We start from the raw sequence: 24,253 nt of genomic DNA, 5'->3' as shown, positions 1-24,253 counted from the left end.
GCCACAGCCTCTGCAGACGGCCGGCGGGGGACTCGGGCACGGCCTCTGCTGCCGGGCCCCGCTTGGGCCTGGCCCACCCTGCAGGGCTCAAGGAGATGACAGAGTGCACAAGGCTCCAGGCAGGTGTGGGGTCCCCAGGAGGGTGCTGTTGCATGCTCTGCTCCTCCGTGCCCTGTTCAACCTCAGTGACGTGGGGTGATGATGGACCAGCCACCTCGGGGAAGGAATCTCAGGCCAGAGAGGTCTGATGCTAGAATGCTGGCAGGTGGGAGCTTTGCAGGACGGCAGGTCCTGCAAACTGGACTGTTCTAGGGCAGGCGCTACATCCTGAGTGGCTGCCTCCCGGATTCTCTTCCATTCTGAAAAGGTACCAAGCCACCTGCCATTAGCGTTAAAAGCAACAAGGCAAAGCTTCCCCACAAACGGCCACTATTTTCTAACTCAGAACCTCCACATCTGTCAGTCCAAGGACCAGTGCTGGGATTTGGAAGAGAAAGCTGTCCTTTGCAGGTTCAAGTCAAGAAGCTGAAACTTAACATCTTCAGCGCCTTCCACAATGACAGAAGATAACAGAAAGCATTTCAGAAACGGAGTCTGGCACCGACTTATGAAACCAAGCAAGAAGTATTTATAATTCACCTTCTGAAAATGTGCCCCCAGTAGGCTCCAAAAACAGGCACAAATGAAAAGCTGTGAGATACTATTTTAGACTTAAAATGGCGATGTTAGAGTCAGATATAATGGAATTAAATTTTCAGCCCTTTAAAGTAAGCATAATAAAATAATCTCAAACACTTAGCATGCTTTTCTTGCAATGCAAGATAGCATAACGACAGAGTGGCATCTTTCAGATGGAGCTCTTTAGACATTTGGTCATTTATTTATTCAACAAATGTGTCAAAGATGGAGGATACACAGGATGAAGGAGGCAGTGGGAACGCAGGGATAAGGGTCTCCCACGGCCCTGGAGTGAAGCAGTCGGGAAACGCAAGAAGTGAATAATTACAGCAGACTGGAAAGTACTGCACTACCGTGGGGATGCTGTGGGGGGCACAGGGGTCGGGGGAAGGACCTGCTCCTCGCCTGGGGGTTAGGGAAGACCTCACAGCTCAGCCTGAAAGGACTTAGCCAGGCACAGGGGGAGGTCGAGGCGGCGTTCAGGCGCCGAGAACGGGCGGCACGGGCCACAAAGGAGGACCCGGCAGGCAGGTTCCACGAACCGCAGGGAGCTCTGGCTGGTGCCCTGCAGATTCCCGTCTTCAAACAGTGTGGCACTCAGATGGTGGGGTTAGACCTGGGGGCAAAGCCCATCCGCCCACTTGTTAGCTATGTGAGCAGCCTTCCCCGCCCACACACGCCTCGCCTCCCTACACGACACACATTTTGGTATAAGTGCTCAGCAGTTTCCACACAGAATGCAGAAGCCACCCAAAGGGCTTCCCAGGGGCTGGCTAACATCTCAGAGAACCTGACTTGGTCCTTCCAGGCTGTCAACCTTCGCTCGAGGAACTGAGTTTTCTGCACTTTTTCAATCTGCATCTTTGGTCAGTACCTTCCGTGACATGGTGCTCACTGGGAAATACTGAAGTGAGAAGAATAGGGACAATGCGGAGAGTTGCATTATTTCTTTGTGACGCTAGATAGAGTCAATGCAAAACTTTGCCCTTAAATTTGAGAGTATATGTTTCCCTTCTGGGAAGAAGTATGCGGTATTCCATGCCCTTTATTTCTTGAAATGATTGTAACAGTTGATGACAGATTTTTTTTTTTAAATACCTCTTCTTGGGAAAATTATGATTTGGTAACTTGTGTCAAGCTGTCTGCTCTGAACCATTATTAGTTCGTGGTCTCCAAGTCTGGGGATCATTGCGCTGGTGGTCTGGAATGAAAGGTGGGGGCTCAGTTTCCTGTCTCCTTGGTCAAAAGTAGACTAGATCCTGGGTACTTGAGATGCATTCACAGGGGGGTTGGCCAAACAGACCAAAGGCTGCGCTATAGAAACAAACTCAGCCTAACATCGAAGAGGCTTGACACGGAAACGAACGTTTCTTCCTCACACTGCACATCCAACACGCGCCAGCAGGGGGCTCCACTCCACATGCGCCCTCAGGGACCCAGGCTCAGGGAGTCTCCACCACTTGGCATCTGCACCCTCTGAAACAGGGCGCCTCTGGAGACACGGTGACACGTGACGAGAAGACAGAGAGCCACCGAGGGGCTGTTATGGCCACACCGGAAGTGACAAACCTTATTTGTACCCACATCCCTTTGTCAGAACTCAGGCATCGAGGCCCAGGCTCACAGTAAGAGAGGCTGGGAAATGCCAGGGAGCCCCCGGATCATCAGCAAACACTGTTTCTGCTATACCCGAACTGTAATGGGCAAGATAAATTGATCAAGTGAGTAAGGGCAAGACCGCAAAGCATTTTGGTCTCCAGGTTACTGTGTTACCCTGGAGGCATCAGAGGGACGTCAGGGGAAGGCTAACATTAAAAGCGTAGCTTTAGAAAACTTAAAACTAATCCCAGTATGAAGAATGGATTAGAAGAAGGGAGGCCGGGTGAGAGGGTGTTGTCACAGTCTTGGCATTTGGTAAGAAGAGCTGTACTGGTGGGTTAGAACGAGAGTAGAAAATAGAAATGAACATTACATTTTCTGCAGAAGATTAATTACCTGGAATGTCAGGATTGGAAATCCAGATTTTGGAGTCAATATTTGAAACCGTGGGAGCCCACCAAGGGAGAGAGGCGAGGGGTCCACCTCGCTGCGCCTTGGCAAGCACGGGCTGATGGAAAGCGAGAAGTCAGCTCCCTCAGGCGAGGCAGGTGTTGAGAAGGACAGATTTAGATTTGGGCATTCTGGAAGTTTCTTATGCAATCTCAGTATGAAAAATCAAGGGTCTGAGAATGAAATCGACATTCTTATCTGTGTGTAATTTTGGAGCTTGCTGTATTTTCCAATTTATCTAAAAGGAAGAGGTTCCTTTATAATAAGATGTAAGTTAATGTTTTTAGTTTTAAAAAAGAAGAAAAGGAACATGTCAGATTAAAAGCAAATTTCCACCTCCATCAACTGTAAAACCAATCCTTCTTCCCTGGAAATCATGCACATTTCAGTCCTGTGACTCCCACCCCAACACACAATTCCTGGGAAGCCAGTGCTTCTGGAAACTGGATGTGGGGGTGACTACGTCCTAGTGCACACGCACACGCACATGCAAAGAGGCAGCCCCATGATTTTCTCAGGCTTCACCACATCACGCCCTGACTCATAAGCTTCAGGATGAATTAGACTTACTACTTGGAACAGAAAATATCCCACTCACTGGACAGACGGTATGACAGACTTCTCCCTTTTTGGTCTTCTCAAACTTTCCCCCTTAGGCCACCCACCTCCGATCTTCAGTTCATGAAGCTACTCTTTAAAAGCCAAGGATTGCGACATGTGAGCTGTAGGGCACAAGAGAAACATAACCATTCAGAATATAGATGAATAAGCACAATTTTCCTCCTGCTATTTTTTTTTTTTTTGGAAAAGCTCAAAGTCTGTGCCGTACTGGCAGAACTAAGAGCCATGTCTTCATGTATGAGGGATGACACGCTACCACAAACACAGCCTTCCTGGCTGACACTGCCTGCCCTTGGCTCACTTTAGTACTCTCCTCTGTCAACACCGGGGATAAACCTAAGTGAGCTGGTACATCACCACTGAGTAACCCCGCCCGGTGGTTCAAAATACTGGCTTTGGCTTTGATCCGATTAGGGTGCAGACTCTCCGGCAAGCGTCTCTTTCTCCTTGCCGGTGAAATGCCAACAGTGCCCTTACCCCCACCCTATCCGCCACCCCCACCACACAGGGCGGCTGCGACCGCCGACAGAACAGGGGAGAGTGCCTAGCCCCGTGCCTCCCACATGGTGAGCCCTCAACAAGCCACCTGAGATGTGAGGAAGCAAAGCCCAAAAGCTTCAGCGCGGACAGAGCTCAGCACAGACAAAACTACTCTCACCCGGCCTTGATCCTGACACTTAGATCAGCGCTTCATGCCGCAGGGGGCAGACCGCACTCAGCTTCCCCAGTCTCGGACATCTGGGGTGGGCATGAAGGCACGCGATCAGAACTTTCCTGTGCATGGCTTGGCCAGTGGGTGAACACACAGTCCGGAACCTGGAGAAAGAGGTAAGGCCAAGTGACCAGGGACTGATGAGAATGAGGGGACACAACCCACACAGACAGACCCAGCCTGGAAGGGCAGAGAGCTAGCCAGAAGCAGGGCACAGGCTGCAGTGGGCAGGCATGAGAGAAGGGGTCACCCCCTCGCCTGGACGCCACCGTGCCTAGAACCATTCACTGCCCTTGGCTCTGAATTCACTGCTCACCAAGCAATCTACTAAAGGCATGTTCAAATCTCAGGTGAAATTCCAGCAGGAAAAGGGACTTTGCATGACTGATTTCTCCCATAACAATCTCCCTTACTCCAACTTAAAATCATGGTTTCTGTTCACTTTGCAAGATTTGCATAAAATAAACATTTCAGCAGACATGACTATATATTAACTTTGGCTAAAGCTTCTTGATAGAATTGCTTCATTGCATTCCACAGTATGGAGTTCAACCCATAGTACCCTTTTAGTGTCCCACATTAGACAAATAGCAAGTAGAATGTGCCTCACGGTTCATATATGTGAAGTGTAACATTTAGAAAGTCCCTGCTCTAACCCTGCCATGAGAAAGCAATATTAATTACCTTCTCCTGGCATGGAAAATGACCTGCACCATGAGGATGTCAAACTGTCTTCTTTAATCTGGCACCTGCACTGGAAATGCTAGGAATCTATGACACTTACAATTAAATACCTAAGATTACCTAACACAAGTTCAGACAGGGCTAATTTAGAAATTATTGTCAAGACTCACTGAGGAACAGTCATAATTTGGGAGAAAAAAAGTTTAAAATAGCAAAAAGCCCCACACAGGACTCTGTGCCTGGTCTCCCCATTTAGGGGCTGAACTGAAAGTCAAAGGCATTTAGTTTATTTAGACTAAAAGTCACAGAGATTAAAAGACACGTGCAATTAAGAAGAGTCTGAAGTATTAAGCAGTTTCTGAAAAAGAGCTGCTATTCCTACGGAAGAGAAGGAGAAAAAGGTAATGACTAGATCTCCCTTCTCTCCTGGGTTTTGATAAAGAACCAAGAGTTCACCTCTGGCAAATGTTTTGTGTTAAAGTTGACTTTGTGCTTGACAGACATCAAGCTGTTTCCCTGAGACAGAAAGTAGTAAAAGATAAAGGTGTCCAATATGAGGGAAAAAACAATGTCCCAGGACATACTCAAGACTGTCGAGTGTTTTCTAAGTCATCCCTTAAAAATGTCTACAAAGCAAAAGAAAAACTCCAAGAAGCACCTTTCATATCTTCCAATGAAATGAGATGTTGTCTCCCTACTAAGGACCCAGGCCAAGTAAAAACCTTGCGAACCATTTCAAAGAGATTGTCCGTGAGTATTTGAAATATTAGTATTTAGAATATGAATAAATAAAGTACTTTTGAACAAGGTATGACCGATGCAAACCAAAGCTAAGAGAGCGAGATAGAAGATTAATATAAGAATTTCCCAGGCAGCATAATGACAAAGTCAGACCTGGACAAGATGAGATCGATTTTCTTAGGAAACAAAAATAAAAGCAAAACAAAACAAAGCCCTGCGCATTAAATCACAAAGCTGAAATCTCAGCTCAGCAGCTCATGTCTGGACAACGGCAAGTGCGGGCCCATTCCGAAGGCGGGTGTGGCTGCAGAAGAGGCTGGTGCGGGAGAATTAGAACATGAAACCTCTTGGCATCTGCTAACCAATGGCGGCTCCATCAAGGCCCAGGGAAACAGACAGCCAGGCAGACGGGGGCGGGCAGGACAGGTGTGAGAGGCCAGCCCCAGTCCTGAGGGCTTTCCACACAAACTCCTTCCAAAGAAAGAAAGAAAACTGGCTCCACCCGCTCTCCAGAGAGTCTTCTGCTCCACAGCGGGGGCCTGACCCGGACATATGGAGGCCGGGGTGCTGGCTTCCACCTCTCTACGAAGAACCATTAAAACGGAGTTGCTACTTGTTCTTGACATTTCCGTGACCACTTTAAAGGCACAGTCTCTCAGTTCCAAACCTCAGATTACCAGCTCCGGCATCATAAACGCAGAGCGCCTGGGGAAGAACTGTAAAGCAGGTGGTTAGTTTCTTGGGTGGCCCCAGTTGTCTCTTCCTGAGCTGTTTTCGTGTTTCTTTCCTCTCTTCCTCCGACTGTGTGGGGTCTGCCTGTGACAGCCGGGATGGCGGAGGATGACCCTCCGTGGTTGTGCGTGGCATGCGTGTCTGTGGTGCTCCTCTGGCCACATGGTCATGCACGTCTTGTGCTGCCGGAGGGCCCTCCCTGCATGGCGCATCCTGGAGAAAGCATCATTTTCAGGGGAGTCAGTCCTCAGGGGAGGGAGCCCATCTCTCAAGTTGGAACCTGGAATTTGGAGGGACAGCCCCAAATAGGACAGAAACACGGTTCTCTGAGCCCTGACCTTGATGGATGGGTATGCTCTCTGCAGACAAGCCAACAGCTGGGATTTAAGAATCCAGACAAACTGACCCACTTAGTGCCAGGGCTTTGGAGCTGGAAAGCAATTAGCTCAGCCTTTGAAAGTAGGGCTGTTTTAATGCTCATACATACTGTGCTGTTTGTTCCCATCTGCTTCCCCTTTTGGAGGAGTGTCTGAAGCACCCGGGCCTGCCGTAGCAGTACTGAAGGGAGCGCAGGGAAGGCAACGGTGTCAGGTTTGGGCAAGAATGTGCAAGTGTGTGCAACACACGTCTGGCGCCAGGCTCAGCAACAGAACCAGTGAAATCCTGGAACCCCAGCGGAAGCCAGAACCTCTGTGAAGGGTGCCTAGCTAGTCTTCCCCGCGCGGAGTGTCTTCTTCTGGGTCTAAGCCGTGATTCCGGATTTTGGATTCTGATTTCTGGGTCTGGATTTTGTTTTATTAGAAAAGTGGTGATCTTACGTTCCAGGCTCTTTGCCTTCCTCCTAACAAAGCTCGCTCCTTAGGAAAAAATCAGATCGATTTATGCAGCAAACATGTACTCAAGTTTATTGTGTACTGGGTTGCAGGAAATGTTCTGGACGCTACAAAACAGAGCTTCACTCATGCCCTCAGGGAGCCCAATTCCCACTGCCCAGCACCACCTTCCCCAGCTCGGTGCATTCCAAGCCTTATCCGATTGCGAATGAAAATGTTTTATCCTCTGTTAAAGGAATATCTGATGTCACTTGCAGTCGGGGCCAGTTTCCTAGACACTTAGATCTTTGTGAGGCCGTTTTTTGGGCACAGATCCCAAATGACCATAGTCTATTTCATTGCTCTACAACACTGATCAAATGATGGTATTTAGCACTTTACCAAGTGACTTGATCTGTTTGCCTGTGAGTAATTAACAGGCAGAAACTTGCCCCACCCCACCTACCAGGCTCTTAACTGCACCCAGGCCAAGGTCGCAACAACTGTTACAATATCTTGCCCGCTAACAAATTTAAATTGACACAGAGTAGACAACAGACTCAGGGTAATAAGCTGTATTAAATTACTGTGACTGTCCTAGCCTTCGGTGAGATAAATATGCTAATAAAGTCTTTCTGGAAGGAGTGGCCTTACAAAGCAATTGTTTCGAAAGGCAAGACTGAGAGAGGAAGAAAAGGCAGAACTGAAAATAAAGAAAACACAGAGGGTCATCACTGTAGATACTCATAGAAAATCAGGATATTCTATCCTCACTTGACCAAGTCTGAATTTCCAAGGCCTCTACCTTTCTTGACCCACCAGGGCCATTTCGGCCTTGGGCTGCCTGCCCAGGGGACATTTATTTCCGTGCTTCAAAAACGCTGCAAAGTTAAAAGAAAACTGCCTTAAAGGCACAACACTAGAACTACATAATTGAAATTAATTCCAGTTCAATTACATATCGATTGTAGTAGTTGCTCATACAAAGCACCACAGACGGGGGGGGCTTAAACAACAGACATGTATTTTCTCACAGCTCTGGAGGCTGGGAGTCTGAGATGAACCGAGGTGCCAGCAAGGATCAATCTGAGGCCTTTCCCCGTGGTTTGCAGATGGCTGTCTTCACCCCGGTCCTCACACGGTCTTTCTTCTGCGTGTCTGTGTCCTAAGTTCTTAAAAGGACACCAGTCAGATTGGATTAGGGTCCACGGTACAATCTCAGTTTACCTGAACCACCTCCTGAAAGGCCCTGTCTCCAAACATCGTCACATTCTGAGGTCCTGGGGGTGAGGGCTTCAACCTACCAGCTTTGGGGAGATACGATTTGGCCTGTAATACTTATAAAATATATTTTGTCATATGATGATTAAATTTAGAATTCACAAATGTTTTATTTATTTGAAACAGTTTGCAGGTTAAAGATTCTTACTTCAGAAGAATCCCGGGGTTGTTCCCAATGATTATTTTTAAATTACGCCCAGTTATATTGTCCTGTAGACAAGTAGTCACAGGAGTGACATATTCCTGGCTCATACTTCTCTTCCGAACTCTCCCTTGTCGGATCTAAGCGTCTATTTGACACTTGGGTGTCCAGGTGCATCTCATCCTCAGCAGGTACAAACCCCCAATCCACTCTACCTACCACTTTCCCCACAGCCCCGACGGCAGCCACAGCAGTGGCTCAGGTCAAAACCACGCAGTTCAATTCTGGATCTTGAGTTTTCACTCCACCCAAATCTGACATATATGGAAATCCTGCCAGCAACAACTCCAAACACATTCATATCTGCACACTTCTCACCTCCTCCCTGCTGAGGTGCATGTCGCTCTAACTCCCTGTAACCTGCTTCAACTGCCTGCTATTCTTGTCCCTTCGGTCTAGTCTCAACACAGCAGCCAGCACCAGCCTCATAAATGTGAGTCAGACCATAGCAAACGCTGTGATGCTTTTCCATTTCCCTCAGAGGAAAAGCCAACGCCTCAAACCGTCCTGCGAAGCCCCTACGCCTGGCTCCCTGCTCCCCCCTCGGAGCCCATCTCTGCACTGGCTGCCAGCAGAGGGAATCATAAGGCAGGGGCACCCCCATATGCTGGAAAACCAGCGAGCAGGCCTTTGTGAACATAAGCCCCACAGTGCAAATCACAAAGGCGACCCCCCGCTACCTGCAGATCCTTTTGAATTGCTTTCATGCTACTTTTACGTGAATAACTCTACAGGCTGACCCCAGCGAGAGAGTTCAGTAATGGGTAATGCTTCTCCAGAGCAATTCTAGGAAGATCAGGTAGGAGGTAAAAATGAATCAGTCCTTTTAGAAAAAAGGGGTTAAATTACGCATTCAACATTAGGTCTGAGGAGGCTTGCTGAAACCTGGTGAGATGCAGGCTTTCCAGATAGAAGGTCATCTCACAAGAAGGGGAGAGCTTTCTAACAGACTTTCAAAATCATAAGTGACTTTAGAAATGATCATTGTACAGTTAGGAAAAAGCAATAAATTGAGAGGTTAAGTCCACAGCAAAAAACCCCCACAAAAACACAAAAACCAAAGATCTTCTCTCTTGAGACACCCTATAAGGTAAGGATAATAAAAAAATTAAAAAATATGCTAACCTGCAATGTCAAAAAGACTAGAGAAGGGGTATCTGCATAGGAGTGATTTAAACAAAAACTTTGTAAGGCAGAAAGCCAGTGGAGAAGATGGTTGAACTCTGCCAGGGGAGGAAATTGCTGCCCTGTGCTCACCAGAGGGAATTTGGATGGAAGGGAGAGATTTAGGAATTGGACACTTCAGGATGACAAACTAGGAGTAAAAGTTGAAGCTGAAAACAGTGGATTCTTTAAAGATGAGCAAATTAAGCAACCAATGTCCCTAGTCTATTACTCAGAACACTATTACCTAAGCATTCCTAAGCGTTCCAAAGAGATTTCTTTTTGGGAAAATTAAATAGCCACCCTGCCTCATGGGCCTAACTGGAAAACTCAGCGAATACACGAAGCTCCCAATCCACATTTAGGCCCTTACACTTTTAACTATAAATGGATAGCCTGGAATCAATAAAAAATATAAAAAACTTGATGATAAACAGAAAGCATGCTCTCAGAAGGAAGGGATGTGTGAAGAACAGGAAAGGATTAAATAAACACAAAAACTCTGGCCTCCTCAAAGAAATTGAAGAGTTGCAATTTTACCAATAACATGAAAAGCAGGATGTTTCGATGAAGGAACAGGTACGAAACTAGACAGAAATTCTTACAAATTAAAAATAGGACAGCCAGTGTGAATGAAATCAATAGGGTGATTGGAAGACCAGGTCAAGGAAATCTGAAAAATAAACATTGGCTGGCAAAGCAATGAATGATATGAGAGAAATAATATATGAAATGCTTTTTCTGCATGCATTGAGATGAGCACGTGGGTTCTTTTCTTCTTTTGTATAAAAATGGTGTGTTATGTTGATGGGTTTTATATGTTGAAACTCCCTTGCATTTCGGGATAAATCCCAGTTGGTCATGGTGTATATTCTCCAAAATACGTCAGTGTCATAAAAGACAACAGGCTATGGAGATATTTCAGGTTAAAGGAGGCTCAAGAGACACAGCACATAAAGCCAGTATCTGTCCCTAAAGCAGGCATCACGTTGGAGGGCCAGCTCATGCTGAAAAGGGCATCTCTGGCTCAACTGGCAAAATTGGAATATGGATGGTCAGGTTAGGTAAAAAAATATTTTTTTCAGTGTTAGATCTACTGAGGTTGAAAATAAACTCTTCCTAGTTTTAGGAAATCCACTCAAGCATTTTGGGGTAAAAGGTATGTAAAACTTACACTCAAATGGTTCAGAAAAAAGGAGTGTGTGTGTGATTATAGGAAGAGCGCAAAAATAAAGACAAACGATCCACTCTCAGTGACAGGGGAATCTGGGTGAATATGTGGGGGTTCTTTGTACTAATTCTTGCAGCTTTTTTGTCAGTTTGAAATATTTTTAAAAAGATAAAAAATAGTTGTAAAAGCCATCCAACAAATGACAAAACAATTCTAAGCATATTTAGCTATAAAAGAGAGATGCCTTCAAAAGGGAACCAAAGTCAAGCTGGACCAGCAAACTGGACTTGGATTTTTTTGGTGGGGGGGGATATATACCAGAAGAAATGCAATAATAATTATGGAAGTCTGAGGTAATATACTTATGGCATAATATTTTTATTCCCCGGTCAAGACATTATTTTTCTTCTGTGAAGCCTTCAGAAAAACTATCTTGTACATTCAAGGATGCAGAAAATATATCATCTATGTGCCCTTCTTAAAAACGGATGTGAAGGTGCATTGCAATAGACTAAAAGGCAATTATAATCCCAGAGCTAGTATCAGTAAGTTATTGGATAAAAGAACTGGCCACTAGTTATTAAAACCAATTAACAGCATAAAATAAAATAAAAAACTCATCGTAAATATGTAAATGTACATGAAACTTAGATTTCCCATAGTTGAGAAGATATGTCATGGAAAACTAGGTAAGAAATCACAAGCTGGGTTTTTATCACATCTGGAAAATTGGTGAAGGAGGAAATGGTAAATGGGGAAATATGAGCTAAATTACTCATTTATATTGGGGACATATGTATAACCTTGATTTTGATAATCTCTGAAAAGTAAGTGGAAAATCAAAGGAAAACTTAAAAGTAAGTATAGGCAGAAGAAAACATTTCTGGTGCAAGAGGCATTGCTGACCTTGAGCGTGTCGTGGAGGCGGGACAGGCTTGGGTGCCATCTGGGTGCAGAGCAGGAGGCGCTGTGGCCGGGGCCTCGGGGCTCCAGAAAGTCAACAGGGCTGGAGGGACCTGTGCAAATAGAGGGGCCAGCTTCAGTGGGGGCAAGAGTGAAGAGCCCGAAGATCTATGAGTGAAGCTAGGCTTCCAAACCTCAAACCTCCCCTTTTGGAGAGTTAAGAGCCCCTGGCCTGCCCCTGGACCTCAGGGAAGGCGACGGACCCAGGGTCAGCAGATGACCAGATACCTCACACTTACAGTTCACGGACTGGGAGTTATCTGATCTGCTTGGCCATAAAATTGGGAATTCCAATAAGTGCTCAACCCTTCCAGCAAACTGATATATACAGGGCGATGCCTAACAGCTCCTGAAGGAAGCAAGCCCCTTACATGTCCGGCAAGCTAACCCTGGCTACCCAGGCAACTTCGCCTGTACCCACGGCCTCGTGGCGAATTCCCAAGGCCCAGCTCACTATAGAGGAAAACGAATCAAGCCTGATTCAGACGGCTGTGTACCACATGCAGCCCCAGCCCGAAGCGGCCTGTGGTAGGCATTGTAGGCCCACTTAGGGATGTCGAAGTACACGAAGCAGCCTGGAAGGCCTGAGAGCCATGGGCTTTGGGGAGAGACTGGCTGGCGTTGGATTCTTGGCCCTGTTTACCAGCCATGTGACTTTGGACAACACAGATGGCCTCCAAGTCCGATTTCCTTTTCTGGAAAAGAGGAGGTTGCCAATACCTTGTGCTGTCTCTCATGGGATCTAAATAATTAAAAGCAGGGATTTAGGGGCGATATCTATCCACCAGCCCTGAGCTCATGGCTGGAGCCCTACGTACATCGGATGCAGGGAGAGTGGATGACGGGGGGACAAGCAGCCGGCTCAACCTCTCCACACTCTGAAAGCCTGCCCCCTGTCATCAGCAAGAAAGGGAGTAAAAAATCTCAGTTTACCTTCTGCCCAACAGGCTACGACTGGCTAGGACAGGAGCACAGGGGGCCGGCTGGAAGAGCGGTGAGGCCGACTGCTGGGAGGTCACCCCAGGTCCGGGGGCAATGCAGTCTCCGGCCGCCGTCAGCAGCCCTGCAGTTAGGGAGACCGCAGAGAGGAAGGCAGTGTTTACAGCGCTAAGGCGATGCAGCAGGTCTGCGCTAGTGGAGCAGCGTGGGGGGGTGCCCTGTCGTGCACTCACTGTCCCCCCTTACTATATTCATTCTCTAGTTTAGTTTGGGAAATGCCTTGAGAAAGATAGATGCCAGCACGTCCCAGGTGGATGAAGCTTGAGAGCAATACGAGAGCCAGCCTTGCACTTAGAAAAGTGTTGTATGAACTCCACAGCCCCAGTAAGCCCTGTAGCCCATCTGCGGCCGCCCTGCTCCTCCCGCGCCTTGCAGGCTCGTGGGACCCAGCACTGCAGAACCTAGCAGTGCTTGCCCAAGGCCACGGCCCCAAGGGCAGATGACCCCCATCTCGTCCAGACCCCGCAGCGTGACATCATGCTGGCAGCCTGAGATCAGCCCTGCCGGGAGTACTTTCTACCAACGGGCCGCTGCACACGTGCGTCACAGCTACACAGGTTTGGATTTGTAGCTGGGCTCACAGTCCTTCTTGATTTGTACCATGAGTAAGGACCGTGTGCTCTGCACAACTGGGTGATGACTTCATCCTGACGGTCCGCATCTCCAGTCTATGAAAAGTGCCCACGTAGTATTAGAGAAATAAGTGAGGTTCCATTATCGTCAAGTTCACTTTCCCTAATGCAGCTAGAGACTTTCTGGAATTTTCTAGGGAGCTCTGTTAGCTTTCCCTGTGATTTTTAAGTCAACAAGGGATAAAGTGCGTAGGAAGGAATCAACCACAGCTCTTATCTCCAAAATAGAATTGCAGGAACCCAGCCGTGAGGAGAGCTAGGAATGGGCTGCGGGCCACCGCCCTGAGGTGCTGCTTGCCCCACAGTCCCCTCTGCCTTCCTGGGGGATGTCCACGTTGGCCACCTGGAAATATCTCCAGCCAGCCGTGGCCTTTTAGTGCTCAGTGCCAGTTGTAGTTACTGAAATGTGGAGCAAATTATTCCATAAAGCGAGGTTATTAGTCAACCTTCAAACCTCCTAGATCCTTTAGAAAAGAAAGAAAGAAAAAGAGGTAAGTGTGTGCATGTCTGGAGAGAAAGAAGGATCAGGAGGAGAGGGAAGGGAGGGAGGGAAGAAAATGGAAGGAAGGGAAAAGAGAGAGAAAGAAAGCACATTGCTCTCTGCCCGCTGGTTCCCCTGATGTGAGCTGCTCTGTCTGGGGATGACTGTCTTGCAGAAACATCTGGGACTCATCATCGTCCTTCTGCACCAGAGAAGAGATTATTTCTGGATAGGAATCTAACGTGGGGCACACGATAAGCCTACCACAGGGAACGGCAGGCTTTTCTAATTTATTGTGCCACAGGAGAGAATTTAGAGATTGAAGGGTAAGTTTTCATTGCAATGTCAAGGTGGGAGTCCTCAGGACTCTCCCGACCCAGATAAGCAAAAGCCTCATCTGTTCTGGGAAAGACTCAGACCACAGAAAACAAGCCCACATCCTCTGTTTCGTGCGTGCACTTGAAAGAACAGGTAAACTCTCAGGGACTTCGGAGACATCAGTCGGTCGGGGTGAAGTCTTGTCTTCTAGACTCAGTCAAGCCATTTACAACTGAGATCTTCTTCTGTAGCTATTGATGATTACTTATAGTTTGAGAAAAGTCACCTACAGGGGAGACTGACATTCAGTTAACTTGCAGCAGAACCAAGCTGATTCAAGGAAAACGCTGCAGTCTAAAACTGACCGTTTACTCTCATGGTTCATTTCGAGTTCACTTCCATCTCAACAGGTCCTGGGAAAATTCTGAAATTATTTCTGTGATGCCTTCATTTCCTTTTATAAGGAAGGACACTGCAAGTTCAGAGTACCTCTAGGAATATGATCAATATAATGTATAAAAAGATAATAATCAGAAAATATATCAGCATAATTACCAGGAGCAATAGCAGTTACTCCCTGTATATATAGAAAAGATAGTTTTACACCAAAAGGCAGCTGAAAGAAGTGATCTTTCCTTTTTTGATGACTTTAAAAAAATGACACAATTACAGGATTTTTAGAAGCCATCACATGCTGATTGCCAAGAAATTTATATGACTGTTATTTTAAATTAGGGAGAAAAAAATCTCCTGCTTTTATGCGTTAAAAACTGTAACTGCTTACTGGGGACATAGGACCAGAAACTCTCATTGTACAGAATGAAGCCTATGACATAGACTCAGCGATTAACCTTTTAACAGTGAAACCAGAACATTCCTTCTAAGTTCTAGGATTCAAGGAGAATCTAAACATTTTCCCCAATATCTTTTTATGACAGACAAATTCTGGTTCAGTGAAAGTGCACTGCGTTACAAGACAACATTCAAACACAAGGGAGAAATATTTTCTCAACTATTTATCATCCTACAGGGTCTTAATTTTCTGCTGAGTGTTATAACTTGAGAATAGAGGGCCTCACTCTAGTCGGGGGGGGAAAGCTATTTATGAATAGTTGGTGATTTGGAGCAGCTGCTCTTCACTATATATCAGCCTTTTTGATAACCATGTTTTCACCAAAAGCTACCACTAATAAGCATGTGCGTACTAACCAGACTGCAGCAGAGCTGTTGCCTTGAAAGAAAGATGTCAAATAAAAAACCTTTTAGGTTTAGGTATCCTTGAGTTTCTTCATGAGAGGTGAATAATAAATCTGAAAACCTGTTGTTTCTTGGAAATCTGATGTTACCGACACATAAGAATACTGTCAAGTAGTTTCTATGCAGCTTTCTCCCTGGGCTACAATGAAAAGCATCTTCTGTGAGAGGTTGCATCCCCATGGGAATTAGAAATGCTTTCATTCAATCATACAAACCGGATGAAAATATCTGGGCTTTATTGGAAATATTCCCCTTCCAAGCTGGAAACCAGGTGTTACTGGCATTGGACCTAGGAACTTGAGAATAGGAAAGGAAAGCAATTTTGAATTTGCATGGGCTGTTCCTGGCCATCCAGACAAAAAGGAGGTAAGCAAAATAGTTACTTTCTCTCAAAATAGTTATGATTAGAAATGACTAAGTCAGTTTGCCATGGTGTACGTCTAGAGGCGCAAATGTCAAGAAATCCTTTAACCTAATACTATTTTATTAAAACTTGACTGGGAGATGTGTGATATCTATCGCGCTAAAAACTCAACCAACAGGCAGAATAATTCAGATTATACATCAGAACCAACCCTTGGAACGCAAACAGTAGGGGAATGGATCAGTTGCGAAATTCCAAAATTAAAGTGACCCGTAAATGTGTTAGCAAATACATTTTATGATAACTGCTGGTGGGCGTGTAGCTGGAACCCCTCAAATGGTGCAGGGCAATCTGGCAATATGTTTTAAAAGCCTTAAACACGTGTATCGATTTTGACCTTGGAATTTCCAGGAATCCTTCAGATTTCTTCAAGGATGTCCACTGCAGTCTAAAAATTCAACATCAGGATAATGTTTCAAGAAATGTCCGACAATGAAGAGAAGAAGGAAAATGATTTAAGGGAAGAGCCACCACGTAGCCATTTAGAGTAACGTGACAGAAGAATATCTGAAGTCATGTGAAACTCTGACAATGGGGGAAAGGCAAGGTATAAAACAGTTTTCACTGTATGGTCCCAATTTGGTTTAAAAATATATAAAAACATTAAAAGGATATACAGTATATCGAAATAATACTTGCAACCATCTTTGGGTGATGAGATGATGCTTAATTCTTGTTTGCTTCTGTTCTGCTTTCTTGTAATTTTCAAATGTCTAGGATAGTAAACATATATTAGTCTTTAGTCAAAAAATAATAATAAACATTCTATCAGTGAGGCATAACAAACAGACCAGATGTTCCAAATGCTTATCTGCCCCCCACCATGAACAGCTCCGAGGTCCCCGAACCTGTATTGTTTGCATGTTTGAATGACGTATACGGGTGCTGGAATCTCTCAGGCCATGCATAGCACAACGACAATGTGGTACAAGGGGCCAGTGGTTCAAGGACAAGGCTGGAGGCAGCTCAGGATAGGCCTGTATTACAAGCTTATTTCTACTTTTACTCCAGTTGTTTTTCAAATGTGCAAATATGCTCAATCTAGTTTTCAAATATCAGTTGTTTTGTTGAAAAATCCCTCCCAAGGAATACTGGTAAGACTGAGCCCCTAGCAGTACATTGGTATCATATCCACAAGACTTCTATCACTTAGAAGCTTCTCAAAAGAATAGACCTCTATTTCACAGGCTCTTCATTTAGTATTCAAATGTTAAAACAAAACAGAACAAAATGAGTTCCAGGTGATGATTCTGGATCTGAGACACTGGTGCAGGCCACCCAACCTGAAATGCCCACACTACATCCACCACTGCCAAGCATTCATTCATTCATTCGCTCATCCATAAACATCTGCATCTGTGTCAGCACAGAAAATACAGATCACTGAGGCCCAGCTCGCTGCAGACTAACAGGGCGGAAAGACACATAAACAGACCACCGTGAAATTATATAGAGGGTCATGTTCACCGGCATCTTCCTATTGTGGTTCTTCAGTAAGATGAAATCTTTGAAAACGAGTAGTAATTAGCTTCCTCCTGCATACGGGGCTGTAGGAAAGAACTGATAAGCAGACTTAAGGAGTATGTACTTAGACTTGTATTTTGGGCTCACAATTGTACATTTAACCGTTTCAAATAAAACATGAAATACTCAAGATCATGGCATCTTCACATTAATGACTATGGTATGATCTCTTAGCACAAAATTATAGGTTTTTCTTTATATTTGGCTTTTTCTTTACCCAAGTGCAAATGTATTACTTTGTGAATGGTTTGAAACCTACCAACAGAATGGCAAGTGGATTTGACTGTCGGAATTTGTGCCCTTGTAACATTAAGAAGGAAGAACAGTTTGTCAACATCACACCAAAGCAGCCACCTGGAGCCCGCCACTCTGCCGGGCTCTGGGAGCTGGCATAGTGGGAAAACCTCCCCAACTTCAAGGGCATCACAATCTGACCAGGGGCACATAATACGTACGTGGGGAAAGGAGGAAAAGCAGAGAACACCAAGAGTGCTAGAATGACTGGAACTGGTGGGTTAAGACGGAGGGCTTCCTGTTGCAAGTTAGACTTTAGGCAATAATTCAAAGCAAGGGGTGGGTGGTGGCTCCACCTGCAGCACATGCATAAAGTAACCCCATAGGACAAACTTCCAGTGTATCACCTTCGTGCGAAAATTGTTAACGTGCTGTGGCAAAATTGTGCCAGCTCTCCTTTCTACCATCCCACACACACACTCACAGGATTCGCAATGATAAACATGACATCAAAGGATATTCGGTCCTGCAAAAGTATCTTTGCAGCTCTTGTTTTTAAGCCTTTGCGATCTGTGCCCGCACTGCTCTTCAATTCCACATTTACCTTCTTCAAAGATGCAGCTTATATCCCACTTGTCTGTAAGACTACCTCTGCGCCTGTGGTACCACAACGGCCCCGTCCCCCTGGACCCGCAGAGCAACGCGATGCTGGTTTGCACCTCACCCAAGGTGCCTGGTTTTCCTGGGCCCCCAGTAATCTTCACAGGTGAGATGGGAAGGGCACAGTCCATCCCCAGTTTTGTAACAGACTATATCACATTGAGCCTCAGAGGTCAGGCGAGCGAGGCTGGCTGCCAAGACGCACAGCCAGTGGGCAGGTGGGGCAGTTCTAGAACCTGGAGCTGCACCAGCCAGGTGCACTTTCCCGCGCTGTTTTGAGCATTTTGCACTGGTGGCATTGCTACTTCTCCAGGTGTAGGGTGACCTTCCCTTCTGAAACCTGCAGGAGACAGCAATCATATTTTTTACTTTGTGTCCCCAGAACCTAGCAGAATGCCTAAGAGTCAGGGGAAAGCACTGAACATTCGCTGCCTAAAATATCCACCCTATCAAAATTAATATTCAAATGATAAACCACAATACATGTAGGTGTATTTGTATATAATCTTTCTATTGACTTGGGTTCCTTACTCAAATGGTATGTTATTAATTTCTGAATTTAGGAAAAAAGCAGAATTCTGGATACCATTGTAACTTACTCTCCATTCACTGATACAGTTTAGAGAAAATCTAGTTTGCAACAAAGGGACCCTAAATTTTTAAAAATGCATCCCCTTTAATGGGTATCTTTTTGGTGTGATATCTTTTGAAGTCTATGATTTAGACATATTTATTACAAATTATGATCAGGATCAATTAAACACAAAATGAATTGACAAGCAGATTTCCAGACACAGTGGGACTCACTTAGATTCTGAGAAGAAATGAGTTAGGGTGACAAATTGTTTGGGAAGAACGTTTAAATACTAAATGTTTAAGGAGTAAAGCAAAGACTGAGGAATACAAATTCAAGCACCAGCTTATACCGGCTGCAAATGACTCATTTGTCTCCGCTATGTGATGGCTTTTACTCTGTGCCTAAAGGCAGAAACAATCCTTACCTTTGATCCTGTTTTTCCCCTGATAATGAAGAAATTCTGGATCGCACTTTATTGAAACCAGGAGAACGTTTTTGCTCTGGAAAGCAGGAAGCACGTCGATCTGCGACTTGAAAAATTAATAAGGCTTTTTATATACGCAAGAGAAGACGGCTCGCTTCAGAAATGAAGTGGCGGGAAAGTCTGTGTACAGGGCTAACCACAGAGAATTAAAACAGATGATGCGTGTAAGTCACAGTCGACAGCCTTTCTTCTGCTCATCATAGTCTTAAACATTTTATTTTTTCACACGCAGTGTTCTGACTTTAAAACAACACATGCTTATTTTTTATAATTGGGACATTACAGAAAACTAAAATTAAGAGGTGTATTTTCATAGAGGCCAGAGGTGAGGACTGGGGAGACCATTCAATTTACCTGCAACAGGTCTCCCAGAGGGAACCCCACTTTGTAGTCGTTCCATTCATCCTGACGTACAACGTCACCCCAGGGCGTGACCCCAGTCACTGTTTCTGAACCCTGGTGTGACAGAGAAAACCACCGTTCCTGGGTTCCTGCACCGATCTGTGACACCATGGGTAAAGTAGACCTTTGGCTGGTTTTTGGTATCATGTCAATCCAGAGGAAGGCAATTTTTTTGTTTGCTTGTTTATTTTTTGGCTAACCTGAGTATTTGTAAGTAATAGCAAGTAGTTTGTTAGTAGAAATCTCTGGTTAAGTTTTTAGAATAGCCACGTTCCAGCTCCAAAAGGAGTTCATCATAGCTGGGACACTGACATAGGAAGGTACAGAAAAGGTTATCATGGAATCAAAAAACCAAGGACTTGTTTTGAAAGTGTTTGATGGCGGGGAGAGAAATGAGAACATCAAAATGAAAAATGAGCTGTAGTCAAAATCTCACAGATGCAAAAAGGAGCAGGAGGGTGGGGGGAGACATGACATGAAACAGAAAGAAAAACATGGGGCTATGGTGGGGGGAGTCAGGGGAAAGTAAATTTTTTGTTATACTTTCATGGGAAGTTTGCATAAACAATAGTCAGCTGTCTTTAGATTTAAGATAACGGTTAACAGGAAACATATTGTGGCCACGGTCATAAATACTTCCACCACTTTGGGGGAGACCCCGGCCCCCTCACCCTGCCCACAGCCCCGAGCTTCCCCAGCCCCGGGCCGGGTCTGCGCCTGCCGGTGGAGGTCCAGGGAATCACCGCTCCTCCGGAGTCACAGCCAGGAGCGAAGGAATGTTCTGCAGCGGATGTGCTCACAAGAAGGGACTGAAGCTTCCCATTCAGCTTTGAATCCTTGAACAACTTTTTGACGTTTCAAAAGCCATACCTTGTTCCCTGGATCCCTTTTGTAGTAGGAAAGACACTGTGGAGAAAAAGCAGCTGCTGCCTGGGCGCACGTTTCTAGAAGGCTCCTCAGCTTAGAAGCAGACACGAGCAAAGCGCTCAACATTTTTGAAATCCTGTTTGAAGCCATCACACCGAGCCCATGTCTTGTGCAGCAGAGCCTACTGAAGATTTCAAAGGCGGCAAGGCCACCAAGACAAATGACAAGAGGAGGTGCCCCTCACGAAATCCAGTAAATAGTATAAAAGTGGCACGAATTGTTTCGCTGAGGACTTGGTCTCGGGCAGGAGTCCGAGTCCTGCCTTTAAGATATAAATCGAGAACACAGGGTTAGAAATGATAAATGTCCTGAAAGAGAGGGAAAGAGGCCATGCTTCTGTCAGGACATGAAAGTGGAAAGGAGTGTTCGGAGAAGCCCCTGTAAAAGGGAAGGTATTGGATCTGGACCGTGAAAGATGGTTACATTTAGATACACGGAGATAGGAAGCAGGGGCTTAGCTAACATATGGTAGCTATATTACTATTAAGTCCACATAACACTTTCTTTCCAAGTACTGACAGTGTGACATAAGGAAAGATACACATGAAATAATATTAATGGTGCCCTTTTCCATCTGTATTTTAAAATTCATCAGCACCATCCCATTAGCACCAAGTAAGTCCATTCATAAGCTTATGATCTTCACTGTACTGTCACGCTAAGTAAGCCACCTGCTTAGGGTAAGTTGAGAAACCCATTTTTTTCAGTTCCATGTTTATCCACATTTATCTAATCAGTTTTATAAAATGCAATGGATGAACTGCTATATGCATACACTGCAACTGAACAATTAAGTAAATGGATGGCGGATGTTGGGAGCCAGGTTTCTCACGTTTTATTTTTACAGAAAGCAGGGGGCTAGAATGATCCCTGGGGTAACGGATCAGCGTGGACACATCAGTATGAACTCCCACTTAGCGTACTATAGATACAGATGGTTACATATAGGACACACACACACCTCCTTGCTCTATCAGCTGAGAGGGTTTGGAAATAAGGGCTCTTGTGGCAGCAGCGGACATGCCTACTATTAATACCATTCTCCAATAAAGGAAACCAGAGCTCTGGAGAAGTGCCCAGTTCTAGGCGAGGGGCAGGAAATACAAAACAAGCCCAGAACTTCTTACAGCGCCACAAGTTAGCAAGTGTTCCGAAGCTAATGAACGAACAGCCTCAATGGCGTGGGTATGTCAGAAAAGCCAACTGAAAGGGCCATCAACAGAAGCTGGAAGACTTTGAGGAGTAAGAAAAGTAGTGAAGGACTGTAACCTAGAGTGTAAAATAAATATTCACAAGTCTATAATGATATGAATAAATGATCAAGTAAATAAATGGGGAAGTGACAAATCTCCTCTACAGAAGAATTCCAAATCATCTGCTTACCCTGCCCTTAAAGAGATGGAGCATATAGCACCTTACACCTTCAGCATGAACACAGTCACTTTTTCCCCAAGATTACAACAGAAACAGAGAAAAAGGAACTTTACAGTGAAGAAATCTGATGCTCATGACCTCAAGCCAGGTGCTCAAGGTCAACACCAACAGCGATAAGTCACATAGATAGTATTTACTCTTGATATGTGACCAGAATGGGCACTTTACCTCTGTGATTTCCCCTCCCAGTAACACATAACTAACCTGCCTCATCAGGAGAAATGCATAGGACATGCACAAACTGAGGGATGCTGTGCAAAACTCCTGAGCACTACCTCTCGAGACGGTCAGGGTCATGACAAAAAAAGTCTAAGAAACTGTTTCAGAGCAGAGGAGACACGATGGCTAAATGGAATCCTGGATGGGCTCCTGGAACAGAGAAATGATGGAAATCTGAACAGTGTTGCTTCAGTTCACAACCATGTACCAATGCGGGTTCATCAATGGTGGCAATATACCTCCCAAAGGTAAGGTGTGAAGAAAGGGGAAACTGGCCACCGGCCCCATAGAGACTCTCTGTACTATCGTCACACTGAGTCCGGGATTCTACAACAGTTGTAAAGTGTTGGTTGTAAAATGTGACGGAAATGCTTTATTCTTCATTAGCTCTCTGCAAAATATTCTGACTGCTGAAGTATTTAGGGAAATTCTAAGAATCAGTAGAGCAAAGGGCACTTGTAAAAGATAACCTCTATTATGCCATTTGCCTGACCTCTTATGGGGCCAGCCCAAGCCCCATAATCTACCCAGCTGGGTCCCTTGGAAAGACAGAAGGAGACGTGGAAGGAAAATAAACATGGAAAGGGAATCTTCTGTGTCCAAGGTCATCACTCCAGCCCTAAGAATCTTGAAACTGTCCCAGTCTGAATATCGATCCTTTGATATTCAACACGGATATCTTATGAGCTGCCAACAAATAACATATGAAGGGAAAAAAGAAGAAACAAACCCTGTCTTCTGCCATCCATTCAAGATTTGTTGACCTGTCACACATCTCGTAAGGATGACAGGCAAGGTGAAGCTGTGTAGGACGGATCCACTTCAACCTTCACAACCTAATGGCACAGCAAACAGGGAAATTTTGTGGGAGAGACGCAAGGATGAGATTTTTAAATGCCAGGACCACTGAGTTGTTATAACTTTAAAGACAGTGGTTTTCACCACAATGTAAGTTATATATACATAGTCACAGAGGTAAAGTGCCCATTCTTGTCATATATCAAGAGTAAATACTATCTATCTATATATAAGAGTGGCAGGTGCTGGCTTGAAGCACAGATACAAAAAGGTTCAAGAATAATTACCCAGGTTAGCAAATTCTCAACACATCATGAAAAGGGAGTCAAACTACCTCTTCTTGCACGACATCTTGTTTTGTTGCCATTTACAGACTGTAACAATATGGAGATCTTTGGTCTGATGCAGTATTGATCTACCATCTATCTACCTACCTTCCTACCTCTGAACATTCCCAGTGATCTATCAGGCCTTTGATGAATCAGCTGGTGGTGATTTCCATACAATTGTTGGGAGACCAAAGGGCTCTGTGCAAACCTGAGTGGCCCTGTGGATCCAAGAAGGGTAGGGAGGATAAATATGAAATTTAAGATACTAGGAATCAACCAATTTATAATCAATGGTTATAAACATAACCATTATGTATGTAACTCCTTATATATCTTATATTACATATATGTAATACATATTGTTACATAAAATTGAGACCAGGAATGAGTCTGAACATTGACAAAAAAGCATGTCAACAAAGAAGAAAACAAAAATTCTTGGTTTCACGTAGAGAAAAGAGGAATTAAAGTGAAATAAATACGAGGTAATAAAAAAGAAAAACAATACATGGTACTTTGCAACAAAGGAAGAGAAATAATGGAGGCGTGAGGGAGGGTGACCCAGGAGGAATGTGTGGTGGGATCTGGGGCTCCCTAAGCAACCTGTCCAGCTGGCCACCCAGACAAGCCCACACTGGCTCAAGGAACAGGATGGTCCCTCCCACTGAGCCACAGACATTAGCCCCAAAGTCCTGTTTCTGAAGGAAGAGGAAAGAATTGGTTCTTCACTGAACATCCATAGCT

The 24,253-nt window shown here is 45.0% G+C and overlaps 1 long non-coding RNA gene across 1 annotated transcript; it reads right to left on the bottom strand.

Annotated features, from left to right (window-relative positions):
- Positions 1–3,366: 3,366 nt before the first annotated feature.
- Positions 3,367–15,824, bottom strand: LOC118916885 (uncharacterized). Its single transcript, XR_008998680.1, has 4 exons — positions 12,744–15,824; positions 11,754–11,863; positions 4,007–4,164; positions 3,367–3,449 (listed from the first exon to the last, which is right to left on the bottom strand). It is a non-coding gene; the product is annotated as an uncharacterized LOC118916885 (long non-coding RNA).
- Between the last annotated feature and the right edge of the window lie 8,429 nt (positions 15,825–24,253).

This window comes from Manis pentadactyla, chromosome 7 (genome assembly GCF_030020395.1).
Source record: "Manis pentadactyla isolate mManPen7 chromosome 7, mManPen7.hap1, whole genome shotgun sequence".
NCBI classification, from domain to species: domain Eukaryota; kingdom Metazoa; phylum Chordata; class Mammalia; order Pholidota; family Manidae; genus Manis; species Manis pentadactyla.
Note: the sequence above shows the minus strand (reverse complement) of the source record. Positions and strands in the feature narration are given on the sequence as shown.